At 34.7% G+C, this 21801-nt stretch overlaps 1 pseudogene; it reads right to left on the bottom strand.

Moving 5' to 3' along the window:
- LOC113260159 (60 kDa heat shock protein, mitochondrial-like) overlaps nt 1-20957 on the bottom strand; it is a 50529-nt pseudogene extending 29572 nt beyond the window's left edge.
- Between the last annotated feature and the right edge of the window lie 844 nt (nt 20958-21801).

Here is a 21801-nt window from a genome sequence, read left to right as displayed (position 1 = left end):
TTCCTCATGATTCATTTATCCTTCAGTCTAAAATTTCTCATTTCATTTTTTCTTTTTTTCCCATTTCAATTAGTTTTTTATTTTACCAACTCTGTTTTTAAGTTACTCTTTAACTTTTATTTTTTACATCTACATTTTATAGATATATGCTTCATTTTTGACCTTTTTTCACTCTATTCAATTTTACTTTTGTGTATATATATATATATATAGGTTTGGATTTCTTTGCAATTTGGGGATTTATCCTTCTAATACACAGACCAAAATTCACTCAGGAACAAGTGGATCACCCTGCTTTGTCCACCCTGTGAGATTATGGTCTCTCTCCCCCACCTTTTTTTTTTTTCTCTTTCTCTTTCTTGTTCTGTTTTGCTTAGATTTTGTTTGCTTTTCTGTTTTGGTTTCCAACTGCTTTGGATTTGTCTAGTGTGTATTTCACTTGGGTCATGGTTGATATTTTGGACTCTGCTCACTTGCTTATCCATTCTTCTCTAGGCAAAATGACTAGAAGGAGGAATTCACAACAAAAGAAAGAACCAAAGGTAATGTTCTCTGCCACAGATCTAACCGATATGGATATAAATAAGTTGTCAGAGATGATATCCAGGATAGCAATTATAAAGTTAATAGCTGGGCTTGAAAAAGGCATTAAAGACAGTAGAGAATCTCTAAGTGCACAAATGAGACCTAATCAGACTGAACATAAAAATGCTGTAACTGAGGGTGCCTGAGTGGCTCAGTCAATTAAACATCTGCATTCAGCTCAGGTCATGATCCTGGGGTCCTGGAATCGAGCCCCAGATGGGGCTCCTTGCTTGGTGGGAAGCCTGCTTCTCCTTCTCCCCCTGCTTGTGTTCCCTCTCTCACTGTCTCTCTCTGTCAAATAAATAAATAAAATCTTTTTTTTAATGCTATAACTGATATACAGTCTATATTGGATGCTCTAACAGCTAGGGTGAATGATGCAGAAGAAAGAGTAAGTGATCTAGAAGACAGGCTGATGGAAAGGAAGAATTTGAGGAAAGGAGAGAAAAATGACTAATAGTCCATGAAGAAAGGCTTGGAGAAATTAATGATGCCCTGAAATGACCCAATGTCAGAATTATTGGCATGCCTGAGGTGGAGGAGAGAGAGAGGGCCAGAAGGTATATTTGAGCAAATCATAGCTGAGAACTTCCCTAATGTGGCGAAGAAAACAAGCATTCAAGAGCAAGAGGCAGAGATGACTCCAACCAAAATCAATAAAAATAGATCAACACCACAACATATCATAGTGAAGCTTGCAAATTTTAGAGAAAAAGAGAGAATCCTGAGAGCAGCTTGAGACAAGGGACTCCATACCTACAGAGGAAGGAACATCAGACTAACATCAGACCTATCCACAGAAACCTGGCAAGCCAGAAAGGGCTGGCATAATATATTCAGGGTACTAAGTGAGAAGAACATGCGGCCAAGAATACCTTATCCAGTAAGGCTGTAATTCAGAATGGAAGGAGAAATAAGGAGCTTCCAGGACAGACAGAAACTGAAAGAATATGTGTACCAAGCCAGCCATGCAAGAAATATTAAGGGTGATACTGTAAGCAAAGAGATTTTGAGAGTAAAATACACCAGAAAGAAACAGAGACAATCTACAGAAACAGGAATTTTATAAGCAATACAATGTCACTAAATTCATATCTTTCAATAGTTACTCTAAATGTAAATGGGCTAAATGCTCTAATCAAAAGACACAGGGTATCAGATTGGATAAAAAAGCAAAACCCTTCCATATGCTGTCTACAAGAGACTCATTTTAGACCTAAAAACACCTCCAGACTGAAAGTGAAGCATTTACCATGCTAATGGATCTAAAACAAAAGCTGAGGTGGCAACACTCATATCAGACAAATTAAATTTTAAAGTAGAGACTGCAGTAAGATGTAGAGGGACACTATATCATAATCAGACAAATTAAATTATAAACCAAAGACTGTAATAAGAGATGTGGAGAGACACTGTCCAACAAGAGGAGCTAACAATTGTAAATATCTATGCCCCCAACATTGGAGCAACCAACTACATAAACCCACTATTAACCAAAGTAAAGAAACACATTGATAACATTGCATTAATAGTAGGGGACTTCAACACCCCACTTGCAGCAAAGAACAGATCATCTAAGCAGAAAATCAACAAAGAAAAAAGGGCTTGGAATGACACATTGGACCAGACTTCATAGATATATACAGAACATTCCATCCTAAAACAACAGAATACTTTTTCTTCTCGAGTACACATGGACTTTCTTCAGAATAGATCACATACTGGGTCACAAATCAGGTCTCAACTGACACAAGAAGACTTGAGATTATCCTCTGCATATTTTCAGACCACAATGCTTTGAAACTGGAACTCAATCACAAGAAAAAAATTGGAAGGAATTCAAACACTTGGAAGCTAAAGAGCACCCTGCTAAAGAATGATTGGTCAAATAGAAAATTAAAGAAGCACTTAAAAAATTCATGGAAACTAATGAGAATGAAAACACATTGATTCAAAACCTATGATATACATGAAAGGCAGTCCTAACAGAGGAAATGCATTGCAATACAAGCCTCTCTAAAAAAATTAGAAAAATCCCAAATACACCAGCTAACCTTACACCTAAAGTAGCCAGAGAAAGAACAGCAAATAAAGCCTAAACCAAGCAGGAGATGAGAAATAATAAAGATTAGAGCAGAAATCAATGAAATAGAAACCATAAGAACAGTAGAACAGATCAACAAAACTGCAAGCTGGTTATTGGAAAGAACAAAATCGATAAACCTCTGGCCAGACTTATCCAAAAGAGAAAGGACCCAAATTAATAAAATCATGAATCAAAAAGGAGATATCATAACCAACACCAAGGATATACAGACAATTTTAAGAACATGTTATGAACAACTATAGCTAATAAACTAGGCAATCTGGAAGAAATGAATGACTTTCTGGAAAGTTATAAACTACCAAGACTGAAACAGGAAGAAATAGAACATCTGAATAGACCAATAACCAGAAAGGAAACTGAAGCAGTAATCAAAAAGCTCCCAAAAAACAAGAGTCCAGGGCCAGATGGATTCCCAGGGGAATTCTACCAAACATTTAAAGAAGAAATAATACCTATTCTACTGAAAATGTTCCAAAAAATAGAAATGGAAAGAAAACTTCCAAACTCATTCTATGAGGCCAGCATTACCTTGATCCCAATATCAGACAAGGACACCATCAAAAAGGAGAATTACAAACCAATATGCCTGATGAACATGTATGCCAAAATACTTACCAAGATACTAGCCACTACAATCCAACAGTACATTAAAAGGTTAATTCACCATGACCAAGTGGGATTTATTCCTGGGATGCAAGGCTGGTTCAACATTCACAAATCAGGGGTGCCTGGGTAGCTCAGTGGTTAAGTGTCTGCCTTCGGCTCAGGGCATGATCCCGGCATTCTGGGATCGAGCCCCACATCAGGCTCCACCGCTGGAAGCCTGCTTCTCCCTCTCCCACTCCCCCTGCTTGTGTTCCCTCTCTCACTGGCTGCCTCTATCTCTGTCAAATAAATAAATAAAATCTTAAAAAACAAAAAACATTCACAAATCAATCAATGCGATAGGTCACATTAATAAAAGACAAGAACCATATGATCCTCTCAGTTGATGCAGAAAAAGCATTTGACAAAATACAGAATCCTTTCTTGATTAAAACCTTCAAAGTGTAGGGGTAGAGGGAACATATCTCAATATCATAAAAGCTGTCTATGAAAAGCCGACAGTGAATATCATTCTCAATGGGGAAAAACTGAGAGCTTTTCCCTTAAGGTCAGGAACATGGAAGGAATAACCACTCTCACCACTATTCAACATAGTACTAGAAGTCCTAGCCTCAGCAATCAGAAAACAAAAAGAAATAAAAGGTATTCAAATTGGCAAAGAAGAAGTCAAACTCTCACTCTTCACAGATGACATGATACTTAATGTGGAAAACCCAAAAGACTCCACTCCAAAATTGCTAGAACTCATACAGAAATTCAGCAATATTATAGGATACAAAATCAATGTGCCAAAATCAGTTGCTTTTCTATACACTACCAATGTGACTGAAGAAAGAGAAATTAAGGAATCAATTCCATTTACAATTGCACCAAAACCCATAAAATATCCAGGAATAAACCTAACCAACGTGATAAAGGATCTGTACTCTAAAAACTACAGAACGCTTATGAAAGAAATTGAGTAAGTAAGTTAGCAGAGAAAGACAATTATCATATGGTTTCATTAATATGTAGAACATAAGGAATAGCACAGAGGACCATAGGAGAAGGGAAGGAAAACTTAATGGGAAGAAATCAGACAAACCATGAGAGACTCCGGACTTCAGGAAATAAACTGAGGGTTACAGAAGGGAGGGGAGTGGGGGGCTGGGGAAACCAGGTGATGGGTATTAAGGAGGGCACATGTTGTGATTAGCATTGAGTGTTATATGCAACTAATGAATCATTGAACACTACATCAAAAACTAATGACGTGGTCTATGTTGGCTAATTGAACATAACAATAAAAATAAAGAATAAACTTTGTTTAAATATCTATGTTACCCAGAACAATCTATACATTCAATACAATCCCTATCGATGTATCATCAACATTTCTCACAGAGCTGGAACAAACAATCCTAAAATTTGTATGGAACCACAGAAGACCCCAGAGCCAGGGGAATGTAGAAAAAGAAAACCAAAGTTGGTGGCGTCACAATGCCTAACCTCAAGCTATATCAAAATTTAGTCATTAAGACAGTATAGTAATGGCAGAAAAACAGACACATAGATCAGTGGAACAGAATAAAGACCCCAGAAATGGACCCTCAACTCTATGGTCAACTAGTCTTCAACAACGCAGGAAAAAATATCCAATGGAAAAAAGACAGACTCGTCAACAAATGGTGTTGAGAAAATTGGCCAACCACATGCAGAAAAATGAAACTGGGGGCGCCTGGGTAGCACAGTCGTTAAGCATGTGCCTTCGGCTCAGGGCGTGATCCCAGCGTTCTGGGATCGAGTCCCACATCGGGCTCCTCAGCTGGGAGCCTGCTTCTTCCTCTCCCACTCCCCCTGCTTGTGTTCCCTCTCTCGCTGGCCTTCTCTCTCTCTGTGAAATAAATAAATAAAATCTTTAAAAAAAAAAAAAAAAAGAAAAATGAAACTGGACCATTCTTACACCATACACAAAGGTAAACTCAAAATTTATGCAAGACCTATGTGAGACAGGAATCCATCAAAATCCCAGAGGAGAACACAGGCAATAACCTCTTTGTCCTTGGCCACAGCAACATCTTGCAAGACATGTCTCTAAAGGCAGGGGAAACACAAGCAAAATTGAACTATTGAGACTTCATCAAGATAAAAAGCTGCCACACACCAAAGCAAACAGTCAACAAAACTAAAAGGCAACCTATGGGATGGGAGAAGACATTTGCAAATGATATATCATATAAAGGGCTGGTATCTATATATGGATCTATATATAATGTCTCATTCTAAATATTGAAACCATTCTTTCAAAAATTCATTCTAGGATATTATTTACAGCATATTTACTCTTGTGCCCATCTTTAGTAATAACCTCAATAGTATTTGTTCACCTTAAATCTTACATAAACTTTCTTTTGTCACAGTTCATCAACATTTTAAAATTTAGTCTCAATTGAATTTTTGTATTTCAAGAAAATTAATGTCATCTCATTTGGTCAGATGACTATTTACTATTATTTATTACCCATATTTCTTCTAATTATTCTGAAATATTTTTCAAAATCATTCATGTAAGAAAAGAGAAATTGAGGAACTTAAAATTCTATGTAACTTGTATTTTTTATGGCTTTAAACATTTTTGTTCAATCTATTCCAAAGGAAATTTAATTCTCTTTGTAGTTGTCTTCAGTGTTTTTCTGAAACCACAGCTTACCTCTCCAATGGCTTTTCATGTGACATCTACTTATTCTCAATGCATGTGACCATCCTATCTCCACCTCTTCACATATATATCATTGTTATCTCCCCTTCCTTCTACCTTTGCAAATTGAACTACTTCCTGTGATACCAATATTTTAGGCTTTTACTTGTCACTAGACTTTGTGTTATTGTTTTTTATTGCATTTTTCTCTACACTTAATTAAACTGCATATTTAACATCTGTTTAAAACTATCATTATGATTCAACTAAAATATTGCCATTTCCAGGAAGCCTTGCGTAACTTTTAGTACTGAGTTTCCTTTCTGTTTTTTTTTTTCACAGTGTCCTGTATGTACTGCATTGTATTTACCACTTGTCTGTTTCCTCCATTATCTGTAATACAATGAAATATATATCTAACAAATTACTGAATTTTCAAGATAGGTGCTAAATGTGCATATACATGTAGGCATATGATCATTAATACAATGAATTTTGAGATCTATATTTCAGCACATTTTCTTACTTGTACTACCATCAATAGTCCTCAGTTTTATGACTTTCTTTCCCTCTTTTGAACATGGACCAAGCTAATTTTGAGATGAACTCTATGTATTACCACATAATAGTTTCTTCAATTTCTGCACATTTATTCTTCCCTGAGTTCCTGAATCCTTGTTCAAGTAATTGATGCTGTTGCTTGTGGCTACCCTCCAACTTCCAACCACATTATCCTCACTGTGCCCTGGTTCTCACTTTTCTGTACTTGTTCCTCTCTTATTAAATCCTACCATTTAATGTTGGTTATAGGTTTCTTTATTCTATTGCCCAGGTCTCCTGATTATTATGTCCTACCATCTTCCAAGACTTTTTTCTGCAATCCTTATACCTTGCTGGTGCCACATTATAAATGTCTAGATTTCCTCATATTACCTGCCACTTACATCTTCACAGGTGCTTATCATGCCTATTCAGTAGTGAGTTCACAGTATTATAATGGGGCATCCTATGGCTTAAAAGCCTTAGTTCTGACATAGAGTTTCTAAAGCATATTTTGCATGTAATCCTTGAAATCTAATAACATCATTTTCCTAAGAAACACTATTGCATAAGTCCTAACTGCAACATTAAATAGCTGTGAAGAAAGAAAGAAAGAAAGAAAGAAAGAAAGAAAGAGAAAAGAAAGGAAGAAAGAAAGAGAAAGAAAAGAAAAGAAAGAAAAGAAAAGAAAGAAAAGAAAAAAAAGAACAGTTTGAGTTTCATTCCTTCAAATCCTACTAATTTTGTGTCTTCTGTGCTCAGGGTTCTAAACTCTCAACTAAAACCAGACTGGACCTCAGTACCTAGCAAGGGAAATAGCTCCCTGTTAAGTTAAAGAAGTCAAAGACAAAGCAAGACAGGGCAATAAAGGTATCTAAGTGGGGCCATGAGAGCCACTGAAAGAAAATGGATCTAAAATAGTCAACAGAAATGAGCATCTACAATATATAAACAATCAGATTGCTTCCATTTACGTTTATTATTTCCTGCTCATGTATTCATTTATTTACTGACCAAACAGTTGCCAAAGATGTATTACATGCTAGGCGCCATTATTTGCCCTGAGAATACAGTAATGGATAAGAAGGATAGAGTTACAACCCTTTGGACCTGGCAAAGAAGACATTAAATAAATGATATAAATAAATAACAATAATTTAACATGTGATATGAAGAATTACAGAATTAATATATATGACAGTGAGCTGATCTTGCCTGAGAGATTAAATAAATGTTCAGGTAAGATCTGAAAGATGAACAAGAACTAGTACTACAAACGCTGGCCGGTTCAGATAGAAGAAATAGCACATACCTCTGGGAACTGAAAGAAGTTCCGCAAAGCGGATCAATGGAATATAAGAAGTCAGATGGAAAATTACATGGACCAAGCCTTTTCTCATATCAGCAGAAAAACTTTTTCTTCCATTTTTCAGTGGCTACAATAAGCATATATTTATACATGGTTATGTCTCTTAAGAAATATCCTTTAGTCTGAATTCCCCTTGAAGATATATATTTTTTTCCCCGTGAAATGTATTTGTGAAAGAACCCAGATTGCCTGTCCTGTATAGTTTTCATGTTCTGGATTTGTTCATTTTATCCTAATGATGTCAGTCATTATGTTTACCTGTTTTTCTATAAACTGGTAATTAAATTAGCTTTGATCATTTTCAGGCCTTACATTTTAATAAAGCATTTCATAGGTGATACATTGTACTTCCAACAGGAGGTAATGATGTACAGTTGCCTCCTTTTTGTGATGTTAGTGGCAGTTGATGAGCATTACATAGATTCATTATTTCAAAATGATATATTTTTATCATTCTTTCTTTAATTATTAGTTTGAATGCTTCCATAAGGAGAAGCTTTCTTCCTCTCTTTGCTTACCCAGCAGTATACTTTATATAGGAAAGGCACAATAAGTGTTTGATTATTTAATTTCCTTAATAGTTTCCAAAACAAAAATGAGTTAAGTCCCTGGAATTCTCCTAACAGAGAGAATTTTTTAACATGTTCCTTTTTTTTAAAAGGAAGTATGATCTATGTGTGGTGAAAACATGTATTTTAGTATATGATGCAATATGGTTTGTCAAATATATATATCCATATAGTCTACACCTTAATCAAGATGCATAACATCTCCTTCACTTTCAAAAGCATCTTCATGCTCTTTGCAGTCGATTTACCCCTCCCACTAGGCAAGCACTGTTTTGATTTCCATCACATATTAGTTACTAGTTTTTGTATTTCACATAATTAGAATTTTATCTTTACTTTTTTAGCTTCTTGTTTTAATCTATTATTTTTATTTTTATTTTTATTTAAATTCATTTAGCCAACATATAGTACATCATTTGTTTTAGATGTAGAGTTCAATAATTCATCAGTTGCATATCACACCCAGTGCTCATTATATCACGTGCACTCCTTAATGCCCATCACCCAATTACCTCCTCCCCTCACCCACCTCCCATCTAGCAACCCTTAGGTTTTTTCCTGTAGTTAAGAGTCTCTCATGGTTTGTCTCCCTCTCTGATTACTTCCCATTCAGTTTTCCCTCCCTTTCCCCGTGATCCTCTGCATAGCTTCTTTCACTTAGTATAATGAGTGAAATTTATTCATGCTGTTGATCCATCCATGTTATTGCATGTATGCCTTTCTATTGTTGACTAATATTTTATTTAAAAAACACAAATCTAAACCAAGTAAATTTGAAGATCTAATTGGCTTTATTGAGTCATCATCACACAGCATCTTATCTAGCAGATAGAGGGGAGCTCCAAGCAGTGGTATAAAATGGAGGTTTTTACAGAAAGGAGAGTGGAACAAGAAGTTATTAGAAAAAGAAAAAAAAAAAGGATTGTTTCAGGCAAGGTCACCTCCCCTTAGGGGGAAGGGCAGGGTGTTCTTATTAGGTGGATTACCTAATCTTTCTTTGGAGAATGAAAAAGGCCCATATGACAAATTACCTCATTAGTGCAGATCAGAAAGTTCCAGACTGATTGGCTTAAAATTCCATTCCCAGAAAGGTTGAAACTACAAATAAGTTGGTTTGCCCTCCTGGGGCACGTGAGTCCACCTTGGGCCTTGTGGCTTCTTTCGAACAATAATATAGTTTATCCATTCTCCTTTTGATGGGATTTTAGGTTGTTTCCAGTTTGAAGGTATTATGAATACCTTGTGAATTCAAATCGCCACATTCTTGTCTTGTTGTGAACATATGCATTTATTTCTCTGGAGTATATATCAGGAATAGAATAATTACATTATAAGATCAGTGAATATTTAACTTTAGTAAAAATCAATAAAACCATTTTTCTAAGTTTTATACCAATTTAACTCAATGGTATTCAATTCTTCTTGCTCATATTTACCTGAAATAGGTTTCCTAAATGGGTGGATCAGGATAATTTTCCTCATTTCACAGTTTTAGAACTTCTATTTGTTGTTGTTATTGTGATTTTTAAAATAACCTTCTTTCTTGGAGATCTGCAAGTTCAATTCCCCTACCTTGGTATTGTTCTTTCACTACTGTCTTCTCTAGTTTGTATTCTACTCTCAGCAACATTTCTTCACTGTGAGGCTTTGTCAGAGTAGGAATTATTTTATTTTTTTGTTTAAAGAGTTCATAAGAACCAGAATGCTCTGGTACCATCAGGCAGTTTTTTTGCACTCACCTGTGAATTCTCCCACTTTTGTCTGCTGTTCTCAGATTGTCATTGAATTTTCTAGTGATTTGTGGCTTTTCCTACTCTCAGGGCCACCAGGATTAATTTCTGAATTGTTAACATCCTCTCACAACTTGATGATAATATAGCAACTTGCTTTCAGTACTTTGCTACCATCTTTTATATTTTGGAGTTTATTGTGATAGCTTGTCACCTAGAGTTATGTAGATAACGTAGAAATTATGGGGTTTTTGTTTTTCCATCCTTATTATTCTCTCTTTAAGCAAAACCATAAGTTATGGATTAATTAGTAAATGCAAATTATTCATTTTGCTATGTATCTAAAGAAAATCCTCTATAATACTGGACATTGTTGAACACTCTCCTTCATTTATTTATTCACTGATTAAATTTGTTAAATGTCTCAGATGAACCAGGCATTGCTTTTGGCACTGAGATTGCAATAGTACACAAAAACCAAACATAATATCTTAAGTCTTATTGACTCCTAAAATGTATTAAAGAATTTACTCAAAACTACACTCAAATAATCTTACTATCATAATTTGTGCATTCATAACACTCCTGTCCTATTTTAGTTTCTGCTCAATCTTCTTTGAATACACATTTTAAGTTGATGTTCCACAAACATAACTTCATGTTTTTTTTTAGCAGGAATTTTCTAGCAGCCTTATTGACAGTAAACAGAAACTAGAAACAACCAAAAGATCAATCAACAGCTAAATAAAAAAGAAAAAATATGTGTCATATTTACACAAGGGAATACTATCTAGCAACAACAAAGGATAAATCACTGACACACACAACATGGACAAATCTGATGAAATTAACACTGGGTTAAAGAATATGAAAGAGCACACCCTATATATTCCTATCTACACAGAATGCAAAGCACACAAAATCAATATGTGATCAATATGTGCCAGAAGACAAAGGGGTAAAGGATTTCTTTTTGGAGAGAAGGAAATCCATGAGTAGCCATGAGGGAGTTCTTTGGGATACTAGAAATTTTCTATTTCTGGATGGGAGAGACACTTCTACATAGGTGTACACACATGCAAAGATTAAGGTATTCACTTGAAATATGTATAGTCCACTGTACATGAATCAAACCTCAACAAACATAGTAAAACAAAATATATATTGATTACCCGGGGGTACAGGCTTAAGGAGGGAACAAGTTTCTAAAAATGAATCTATATTTATATTTCGGAGAGGTATATACTTTATTGTTTGTTATGTCATGTCTTAATAAGAATGAAAAAAAGAAAATGACCTTTCTAGTTTAACTTAGATTTTTAAATCTAAGAACTCAAAAATGGGCTTGTTGCACTTCAATACAATTTAAAAAGGAAACTCAAGAGACCCAATAACCCAATGTAATGTATTATTATTAATTGGTTCCTACTTCAAAAATAAAGCTTCAAAATATATGTTTGAGACAACAGAGGAAATTTAAAATAAACTGGGTATGAGATGATACTATAGAATTCTAAATTTTTTAAGCGTGATAATGGTATAAGATAATGGAAGAGGAGAAAGTTTTAATTTGTAGTGATGCATCCTACAGTGTCAAAATATCTGTAATTTACTTTGAAATATTTCAGGGAAAAAAGAAAGTTAATGGGAGAAAAAGACAAAAAAATAAGGTAAAATATTAAGTATTATAGACAACTCTGGGTAGTGGATATATGGGTTCTCATTGTTTTCTTCTCTCTATGTTTCCTTATATTTAAAAACTTTTTTTTTTAAGAGAAGAGAAAAAGAAAATGGGGAGGAGGGAGCACTGGACACATGGGGCATTCCCATTCTTTATCTATCTTTCCTTGGACCTGCTCCATTGGTATTCTGCCTTGTTTGCCCAGTGAGAGTTGAATTGCAGATGGACTACTAGGGCATTTGTCTAGTTTTGAGCTTGTGGAGCCATCGGTTGCTGGAAGCTTTTCTGTGGGCAGAGCCACCATGGAAGGGTTACAAACCATTGCGGACATTGACCTCAGGCAAATCCATGGGAAAATGTACAGAGATAGCCATGCACTTGAGTGACCTGAAGATAGAACTAAAAATCCAAGGCTTCCTAAGGGAGTCAGTGATATGTGCTCCTGTCTTTAGCTTTTTAATGGGTTTCTTATTTTTGTTTAGATTTTATATAAAAAGGAAAAAAAAACTTGCCCAAAGTTTTGTAAAATCCAGGAAAAATGTAATATTCTTGTCAAGCATAGCCCTTTTCAAAAGTAGTAGGCAGAATTGGGGTTGTCTTTAGAAAATACTAACCCAGAAGAAAAGTCATGAGAAAAAAAGAAATTTGGAGGAAAAACATAAAAAGCTGAAGAAGAACAACTCAATCCTCAAGGAAGTGATAACTTTCCAAGGACAATAACTTGATTAGGAGAGGTGCAGAATTACAGAAAAAGAGAGTTGATAGCTGAGACTATAAGAATGATTCAGTCATTAGGTGATGATTAGAGAGTTACCACATTATAAGTAGTTATTCTTTTTTTTTTAAGATTGATTGATTTTAGATTTTACTTGTTTATTTTTCAGAGAGAGAGGGAGCACAAGCAAGGGAAGAGGCAAGCAAAGGGAGAAGCAGGCTCCTTTCTAAGGGGCCTGATGTGGGACTCAGTCCCAGGACCCTGGGATCATGGCCAAGCCGAAGGCAGCCACTTAACCAACTGAGCCACCCAGTCATCCCTTATTTATGTATTTTAGAGAGAAAAAGAGAAAAATGAGTGGGAGGGGCAGAGAATCTCAAGTGGAGCCCGACTTGGGGCTTGATCTCAAAACCCTGAGATCATGACTTGAGCTGAAACCAAGAATCAGAAGCTTGATCAACTGTGCCACCTAGGTGCCCCACAAGTTGTTATTCTAAACAGTGCATCTGACGAAGAATGATCCTTTTTGTGGTCCTTTAACCAAAAGTGTGGGAGAGATATTAATCTGAAAGCAGGGTTTTCCTTAACCCTCCACTCCATGCTACCATCTACCTATGTTCACACATCTACTTCAATCTGAGATTTATTATTACTAGTGGCTCTAAGGAGATGGTTATGAGAAAAAGACATCATTTTTCTTTCTTATCTTTCTCTAGAGAGTATATATAGAACTCCATGGGATATATTTTTAGTATTATTGCATTCTGAAAATAGGATTTCCTTCTCAGTTAATTCAGCCTTCAAACAATGATCTAGGCTTTTAGAAACTCTCCAAGAAACTTGAGTCTCTGTGGGCTTTCTTCAGTAGGAATTGTAGCTCTCTATTGTTTACTTTAAGAAATTGATGGTACTTAAGAGACCATAGGATTAATATGAGGCAGGATGAAATTATAACACTTAGATGAGAATTTTATAATAATAATTGATATTTTTATATAAATCTTATAAATTGATCATTTCTATGCTATTATACTCTTCAGATAATACAACTACTTTAATTTTAATAGCAGTCCATTATAACTTCAAAATAATTACAGCATTATATGTGTAATTTACAAATATAAAACTGCAAAGACACTTTAGGTTTCCCTAAAACTGTTCTTACTATAGTGGCATAAAAATGTAAAAGCAATGTGATTTTTAAATAAATAGTAATTGTTAGAAAATACTAAAACAAAATACTATATATCATAACTATATGATATTGCTATATTGGTATATATTTTTTTCTTTTCAAATTTTTATTTAAATTCTAGTTAGTTAACATATAGTGCAGTATTGGCTTCAGGAGTAGAATTTAGTGATTCATCACTTACATATAACACCCAGTGCTCACCACAACAAGTGCCCTCCTTAATACCCATAACCCTTCTAGCCCATTCCTTACCTCCCTCCCTCCACCAACCCTGTTTGTTCTCTATCAATGAGAGTCTCTTATAGTTTGTTTCTCTCTCTCTCTTTTATTTTCCCCATCCCATATGTTCATCTGTTTTGCTCCTTAAATTCTACATATGAGTGAAATCATATGGTATTTGTCTTTCTCTGACTTGTTTCACTTAGCATAATACACTCTAGCTCCAACATGTCATTGCAAATGGCAAGATTTCATTCTTTTGATGGCTGAGTAATATTGCATTGTGTGTGTGTGTGTGTGTGTGTGTGTGTATAAAACCTCTTTTTTATCCATTTATCAGTCAGTGGACATTTGGGCTTTTTCCATAGTTTGGCTTTTGTTTATAATGCTGCTATAAATATCAGTATGCATGTACCCCTTTGACTATGTATTTTTGTATCCTTTGGGTAAAAACCTAGTAATGCAATTGCTAGATTGTAGGGTACTACTATTTTTAACTTTTTGAGGAATCTCCGTACTGTTTTCCTGAGTGGCTATACCAGTTTGCATTCCCACCAACAGTGCAGAAGTGTTCCCCTTTCTCTGCATCATTGCCAAAACTTGTTGTTTCTTGTGTTGTTAATTTTAGCCATTCTGACAGGTGTGAGGTGGTATTTCATCATGGTTTTGATTTGTATTTCCCCGATTTTGAGTGATGTTGAGCATCTTTTCATGTGTCTGTTAGCCAACTGGATGTCTTCTTTGGAAAAAATGTCTCTTCATGTCTTCTGCCCATTCTTAACTGGATTGTTTGTATTTTGGGTATTGAGTTTGATAAGTTTTTTAAAATTAATTTTGGATACTAAACTTTTATCAGATATGTCATTTGCAAATATTGTCTCCCATTCCATAGGCTGCCTTTTAGTTTTGTTGATTATTTCCTTCATGGTGCAGAAGCTTTTTATCTTGATGAAGTCCCAATAATTCATTTTTGCTTTTGATTCCCTTGCCTCCAGAAAAGTGTCTAGCAAGGAATTGCTGCAGCCAAAATCAAAGAAGTTGCTGCCTGTGTTCTCTGCTAGGATTTTGATGGATTCCTGTCTCATATTTAGGTCTTTCATCCATTTTGAATTTATTTTTGTATCTGGTGTAAGAAAGTGGTCCAGTTTAATTCTCCTGCATCTTGCTGTCCAATTTTCCCAACACCATTGGTGAAGAGTCTGTCTTTTTTCCATTGGATATTCTTTCCTGCTTTGTGGAAGATTGGTTGACCATATGGTTGTGGGTTCTCTTTTCTGTTCCATTGATCCATGTGTCCGTTTTTGTGTCATTACCATACTGTCTTAATGAATAAAGCTTTGTAATACAGTTTGACGTCTGGAATCATGATGCCTCCAGATTTGCTTTTTTTTTTTTTATAATGATTTTTTATTATATTATGTTAGTCACCATACAGTACATCCCCGGTTTTCGATGTCAGATTTGCTCTTATTTTTCAGTATTCTTTGGCTTTTTGGGGTCTTCTGTGGTTCCATACACATTTTAGAATTGTTTGTTATAGCTCTGTGAAAAATGCTGGTGGTATTTTGATAGGGATTTCATTGAATGTGTAGATTGCTTTGGGTAGTATAGACATTTTAACAATATTTTTTCTTCCAATCCATAAGCATGAACTGTTTTTCCATTTCTTTGTTTCTTCTTCAATTTCTTTCATAAGTGTTCTATAGTTTTCAGAGTACATATACTTTACCTCTTCGGTTTGGTTTAGCCCTAGGTATTTTATGGTGTTTGGTGCAATTGTAAATAGGATTGATTCTTTGATTTATTTTTCTGCTGCTTCATTATTGGTGTATGGAAATGAAACAGATTTCTGCACATTGATTTTATATCCTGCGACTTTGCTGGATTTGAGTATCAGTTCTAGCAACTTTTTAGTGGGGTCTTTCAGGTTTTCTACATAGCGCATAGTGTCATCTGAGAATGGTGAAAGTTTGACTTCTTCCTTGCTGATTTGGATGGTTTTTATTTCTTTTTGTTTTCTTATAGCTGAGGCTAGGACTTCCAGTAATATGTTAAATAGTAATGGTGAGAGTTGACATTCCTGTCATTTTCCTGACCATAGTTTTTTCCCCATTGAGGATGATATTAGCTATGGGTTTTCCATAGATGGCCTTTATGATGTGGAGGTATATTCCCTCTATCCCTATTTTGTTGAGGGTTTTTTTTTTTGTTTTGTTTTGTTTTTATTTTAATGTTTTTTTTTATTATATTATGTTAGTCACCATACAGTACATCCCTAGTTTCTGATGTAAAGTTCGATGATTCATTAGTTGTGTATAACACCCAGCGCACCATGCAATACGTGCCCTCCTTACTACCCATCACCAGTCTATCCCATTCCCCCAACCCCCTCCCCTCTGAAGCCCTCAGTTTGTTTCTCATAGTCCATAGTCTCTCATGCTTCATTCCCCCTTCTGATTACTCCCCCTTTCTTTATCCCTTTCTTCCCCTACCGATCTTCCTAGTTCTTATGTTTCATAGATGAGAGAAATCATATGATAATTGTCTTTCTCTGCTTGACTTATTTCACTTAGCATTATCTCCTCCAGTGCTGTCCATGTTTTGTTTTGTTTTAATCAAGAATGGATACTGTAGTTTGTCAAATCCTTTTTCTGCATCTATCGAGAAGATCATATGGTTCTTATCATTTATTTTATTAATGTGGTGTATCACATTCATTTATTTGTGAATATTGAATCACCCCTCTAGCCCAGGCAGGAATAAATCTCACTTGATCGTGGTGAAGGAATCTTTTAACGTATTGTTGGATTTGATTTGCTAATATATCATTGAGAATTTTTGCATCCATGTTCATCTGGGATATTGGCCTGTAGTTCTACTGTGGGAGATCCCCACTGGGGTTTTTGTCTGGTTTTAAAATCAAGGTAATGCTGGCCTCATAGAATGACTTTGGAAGTTTTCTTTCCATTTCAATTTTTCGAAACAATTTGAGAAGAATAGATATTAACTCTTCTCTAAATGTCTGGTAGGATTCCCCTGGGAAGCCATCTGGCCAGGGACTTTTGTTTGTTGGGAGATTTTTTATTACTTTGCCGGTTATGAGTCTATTCAAATTTTCTATTTCTTCCTGTTTCAACTTTGGTAGTTTGTATGTTTCTAGGAATTTGTCCATTTCTTCCAGATTTCCCAGTTTGTTGGCATATAATTTTTCATAATATTCTCTTAAAATTGTTTGTATTTCTGTGGTGTTGATTGTGATCTCTCCTCTTTCATTTGTTATTTTATTTTTTGGGGTCCTTTCTCTTATTTTTGATAAGGCTGGCTAGAAGTTTACCCATCTTTAAAAATTCTTTCAAAGAACCAGCACTTAGTTTCACTGGTCTGTTCTACTGGGTTTTGTTTGTTTCTTTGTTTCTATATCATTTATTTCTACTCTAATCTTTATTACTTCCCTTCCTCTGCTGGCTTTAGGTTCTATTTGCCTTTATTTTTCTAGCTTGTGTACTTGATACTTTTGTTTGTTTGTTTCTTAAGGTAGGCCTACATTGCAATATACTTCTCCTTAGGGCCACCTTTGCTGTATCCCATAGGTTTGGGACTGTGGTGTTTTCATTTTCATTTGTTTGCATGTATTTTTTTTAATTTCTTCTTTAATTTTCTCATTAACCCATTCACATTCTTTAGTAGGGTGTTTTTTAACTCCGTGTATTTGTAGTCTTTCCAAATTTTGTCCTGTGGTTGACTTCCAGTTTCATAGTGTTGTGTTCTGAAAATATGCTTGGTATGATCTCAGTTTTTTGTACTTGTTGAGGGCTGATTTGTGATCTATTTTGGAGAATGTTCCATATGCATGCATATATTCTGCTGTTTTACTATATTGGTATATTTTTAAAAATGATAACAAAAAACATTTATGTTCCAAAAAGAATAAAAGGTAAAAATAATGAAATAAATTTCTTATTTAAAAAGTTACATTATTAAAAATAAGTCCAAAATAATTTAGAAGTAATAATTAAAGATAGTACAAAAATTTAATCAAATATAAAATAAAAGATATAAGGGGTTAACAAGTTAAAAGTTCATTTTGGGGGAAAAATTAATAAAGTACATAAAATTCTACTAATATATTTAAGAAGTAGAAAACACAAATATTAGAAAAGAAAGTGGTATATAAAACAAAATTTAAATATAAAGTATTATAAATGAATGTATACTGATAAGTTGAAAACATACAGTTATGGATAGATCTCAAAAACATTCTATTGAATAAAAAAGTAGAGGCAGAGTGAGATTTGTGTATATACTTTAGGTTTTGAAATTCCAAAGCAGGATGGCCAGATATATTTTCTTTTCATTCATATAATTTGCCTTTATTCAAACACAATCTATGGTTGTCAAATTATTGATCTATCATCTATCTATCCATCATCCATCCATTCATCCATTGCTACTAGATGCATAAACTGATAATCTCATGTTAAGAATTTATTCCAGGGGCCCAAGACCATTTAATTCAGTATTTACTAAGTTGAAAATGGAGTATGGTCAAGATAGTAAACAATGTGGTTAACTTTCTTGCTTACTGGAATACAGAATATTATTTAAGCAATAAGAATTTAAAAAAAAAATCACCAGAAATTGCATCACATTTTTCAGAAAGTAGAAAATACACATCTTTGTCAGTGGAAACAAAGTGAACTCATACTTTCTAACACATTTTTCAAATGGGACTTAATATAGAATATCTGAACTACAAAGTAGATAATGGCTCATCACCTTTGTAGAGAAATTGCAGAATAAATTTTCATATAGCTATTTTTGTCAATGATTCTCAATAAAAGCCAAGCTTATGACAAAAGGCAGCATAGTGAAAGAATATTTGTAAGGTGATGAGCTAATATGGCATTGCTTTTCTGATACAGAATGGTGACAGGATCCCAGCCATTTTATCTTGTGTTTGAGAACTTATAGACTTTAATAAATCATGTCTAGTTAATTTATTGGAATATTGCTGAGAGTTTTAGAAAGAACATGCAATAGTGTGCCATAGATAAGTTGACTCTAAAGGGAGTGTGGGAGAAGATACAGAGATGAAGACAGAAAATAAAATAAACTTTGGAGGAATTATGCATGAAAGTTTAAGGAAAACATTTGAATGTAGGCTCAAGGCTCATAAGAGGAGGAATTACCCTTAAAAATGCTATTTCCTCCTCATAGAATGAAAGGGAAACTGTACAACAATTTATAGAGCAATTTGAAATAGAGAGCAGGGCTGTACGTCACATTTGCTTATGTAACCTCATTGCTAATCTTTGGAAGTCAAATTTGTTGAAATTAAAGCTGGAAAACAATAGAAAACATTCAGGTTATTCTGGTTTGGATTTCATGATCTGTCCTGGTCTCAGGTTCAGAAGATATAAGTTCTAGTCTGATCTGTCTCTTTAAAAGATTCTATTTCATTTTGTTCATCTATATAATGCCATGGTTGAATGAGATGATGGATCATTAAGGTATCACACAACTTAGTAATAATTGTGTATAGTGGGATGACATAGTTATTTAAATTTAAATTTTATTTTCACTATAATATAAACTTTATGATATCAAGAATTCTGTTTGTGGGGCGCCTGGGTGGCACAGCAGTTAAGCGTCTGCCTTCGGCTCAGGGCGTGATCCCGGCGTTACGGGATCGAGCCCCACCTCAGGCTCTTCCGCTATGAGCCTGCTTCTTCCTCTCCCACTCTCCCTGCTTGTGTTCCCTCTCTCGCTGGCTGTCTCTATCTCTGTCAAATAAATAAATAAAAAATCTTAAAAACAAAAAAGAAAGAATTGTTTGTGTGAGTGTGAGTGTGCATGTTTGAACAGCTGTGAGCTCAGTCTCTAGATATTTCCTGTAACATGGTAGGTGCTCTAAAAGTTTGTTGAAGGGATGCATGAATTAATACTGTAGCCTTTCCAAAAATTGAAACCTAGTATTTAGTTTCATACCTACATCTCTGCTTCCATCATTCTTCTGTTCCCTCCCTTCTTTTTATGTTTATAAATATTTCATTGATTTTTTTATCAAAGGATTGCATTGTACTAATAATAAGGGTCTTGGTTTTGCATAAAATCAATTAACTCAAAGTAATCATTTAAAAGGATCGAATTACTTTTCAATGGTAAATTATTACTGAGATCACATTTACAATATTTTTTTAGTGTTGTGTCTTGTTTCTATATATTTTCATTTACTTTCATTAAAGTGGACAAAAGCTTTAAAAAGTTTCCATCAAGTTGCTAAATTATGATTTCTGAAATTTTTAGTGTTTATTTTTCCAATGTTTTCCTTTTAAACTAAAGGAGCCATTCAACTACAGAGTTCTTTTAGAAAAAATAAAGACAAGTGTATCAGACAGGTTCTCTGTAGAAAACAAACAATATACTTTTGTTAGGATAACTACCATATATAAAGAGTGTGGATGGGGTATAGTGAATTCAAAAAAGAGAGTGCAGTATAATAATAGAGGGAATGTTACCACCTTGTGAGAGTCATAGAAATGCTCCTTTTGTATCTCCTTCAAGGGAAATTACTGTAGGATGCATATGCAAATGACAGCCCCAGTCTTCCATAGTACTAGACTCAACAGGACATTTTTTCTTTCACCAAGGTCACCCTTCCCTTCGACTACTCCTAGCCAATATCTGAGAATGGTAGGTATACTGAAACTGTCTCTTTCTTATGAAATATGGGACTCCTCTAAGAAGAGACGTTGACCCCAACAGTCTGCTGAACTTTTCCTAAAATTGTGCTTTAGTCTGAGAACCTACCCATTCTCCTTTCTTCCCCTTCTCCATGCACAGACATCAGATCTGTATCATATCCTGAGCTCTTCCTATCTACTGATTCTTTGTAGGGATTTTTCCTTTGTAACTCTAGTTCCACCTTAGCATCTGCTTCTTGAAAGACTAAAGTTGCACACATCCTCTAACTTCTAATGATGAAGGGAGTGAGAAATTACTGGAAACAGAAGAAAAGAGAGCCAATTTTTGAGGAGTTGGTATATTCACTGCCCAAAGCAACTCCATGTGGAGGAATTTAGGGCCATAACTATTCCAATCTCAATTTGCTTCCTCCTTCTGATGCTTTTCTGGGTGTCCTTAATGGAAGAAGTCAACTGAAAGCTGGAGGATAAGGTAGCCCACTGATGTTGTACACACAGGCTTTTAGGGGCAGAAAAAATTAGAGAAGGATGGAGAGTGAATTTGATTTATTCCTATTCCAATCTTTGTTATTTCCTTCTTTCTACTAACTCGGGGTTTTGTTTGTTCTTAGTTTTCTTATTCCTTGAGGTGTAAAGTTAGATTGTTTATTTAAGATTTTTCTTGTTTCTTGAGGGAGTCATTTATAACTATAACATTCCATCTCAGAAGTACTTTTGCTGTATTTCATGTTTGGGTATATTTTTATTTATCTTACGGTAGTTTTTGATTTCTCTTCAGATTTCTTCTTTGACCCATTGGTTTTTCAGTAACACGTTGTTCAATCTCCACATAATCATGAATTTTCCAGTTTTCTTCTTGTAATTGATTTCTAGTGTCATACCATTGCAGTTGGAAAAGATCCTGGATATAATTTCAATCTTTTAAAAATGTTTAAGGTTTTGGGGCTAATGTGTGTTCTATGCTATGTTCTGTATATATCTGTTCAGTCCATCTGGTCTAAAGTGTTGTTTAAGGCCAATGTTTCCTTGTTGATTTACTGTTTGAATAAATATTGATATAAATGGGATATTAAAATCCCCTACTATTTTTGAATTGCTGTCTAT

Source organism: Ursus arctos, unplaced genomic scaffold (genome assembly GCF_023065955.2).
Source record: "Ursus arctos isolate Adak ecotype North America unplaced genomic scaffold, UrsArc2.0 scaffold_22, whole genome shotgun sequence".
NCBI lineage: Eukaryota > Metazoa > Chordata > Mammalia > Carnivora > Ursidae > Ursus > Ursus arctos.
Note: the sequence above shows the minus strand (reverse complement) of the source record. Positions and strands in the feature narration are given on the sequence as shown.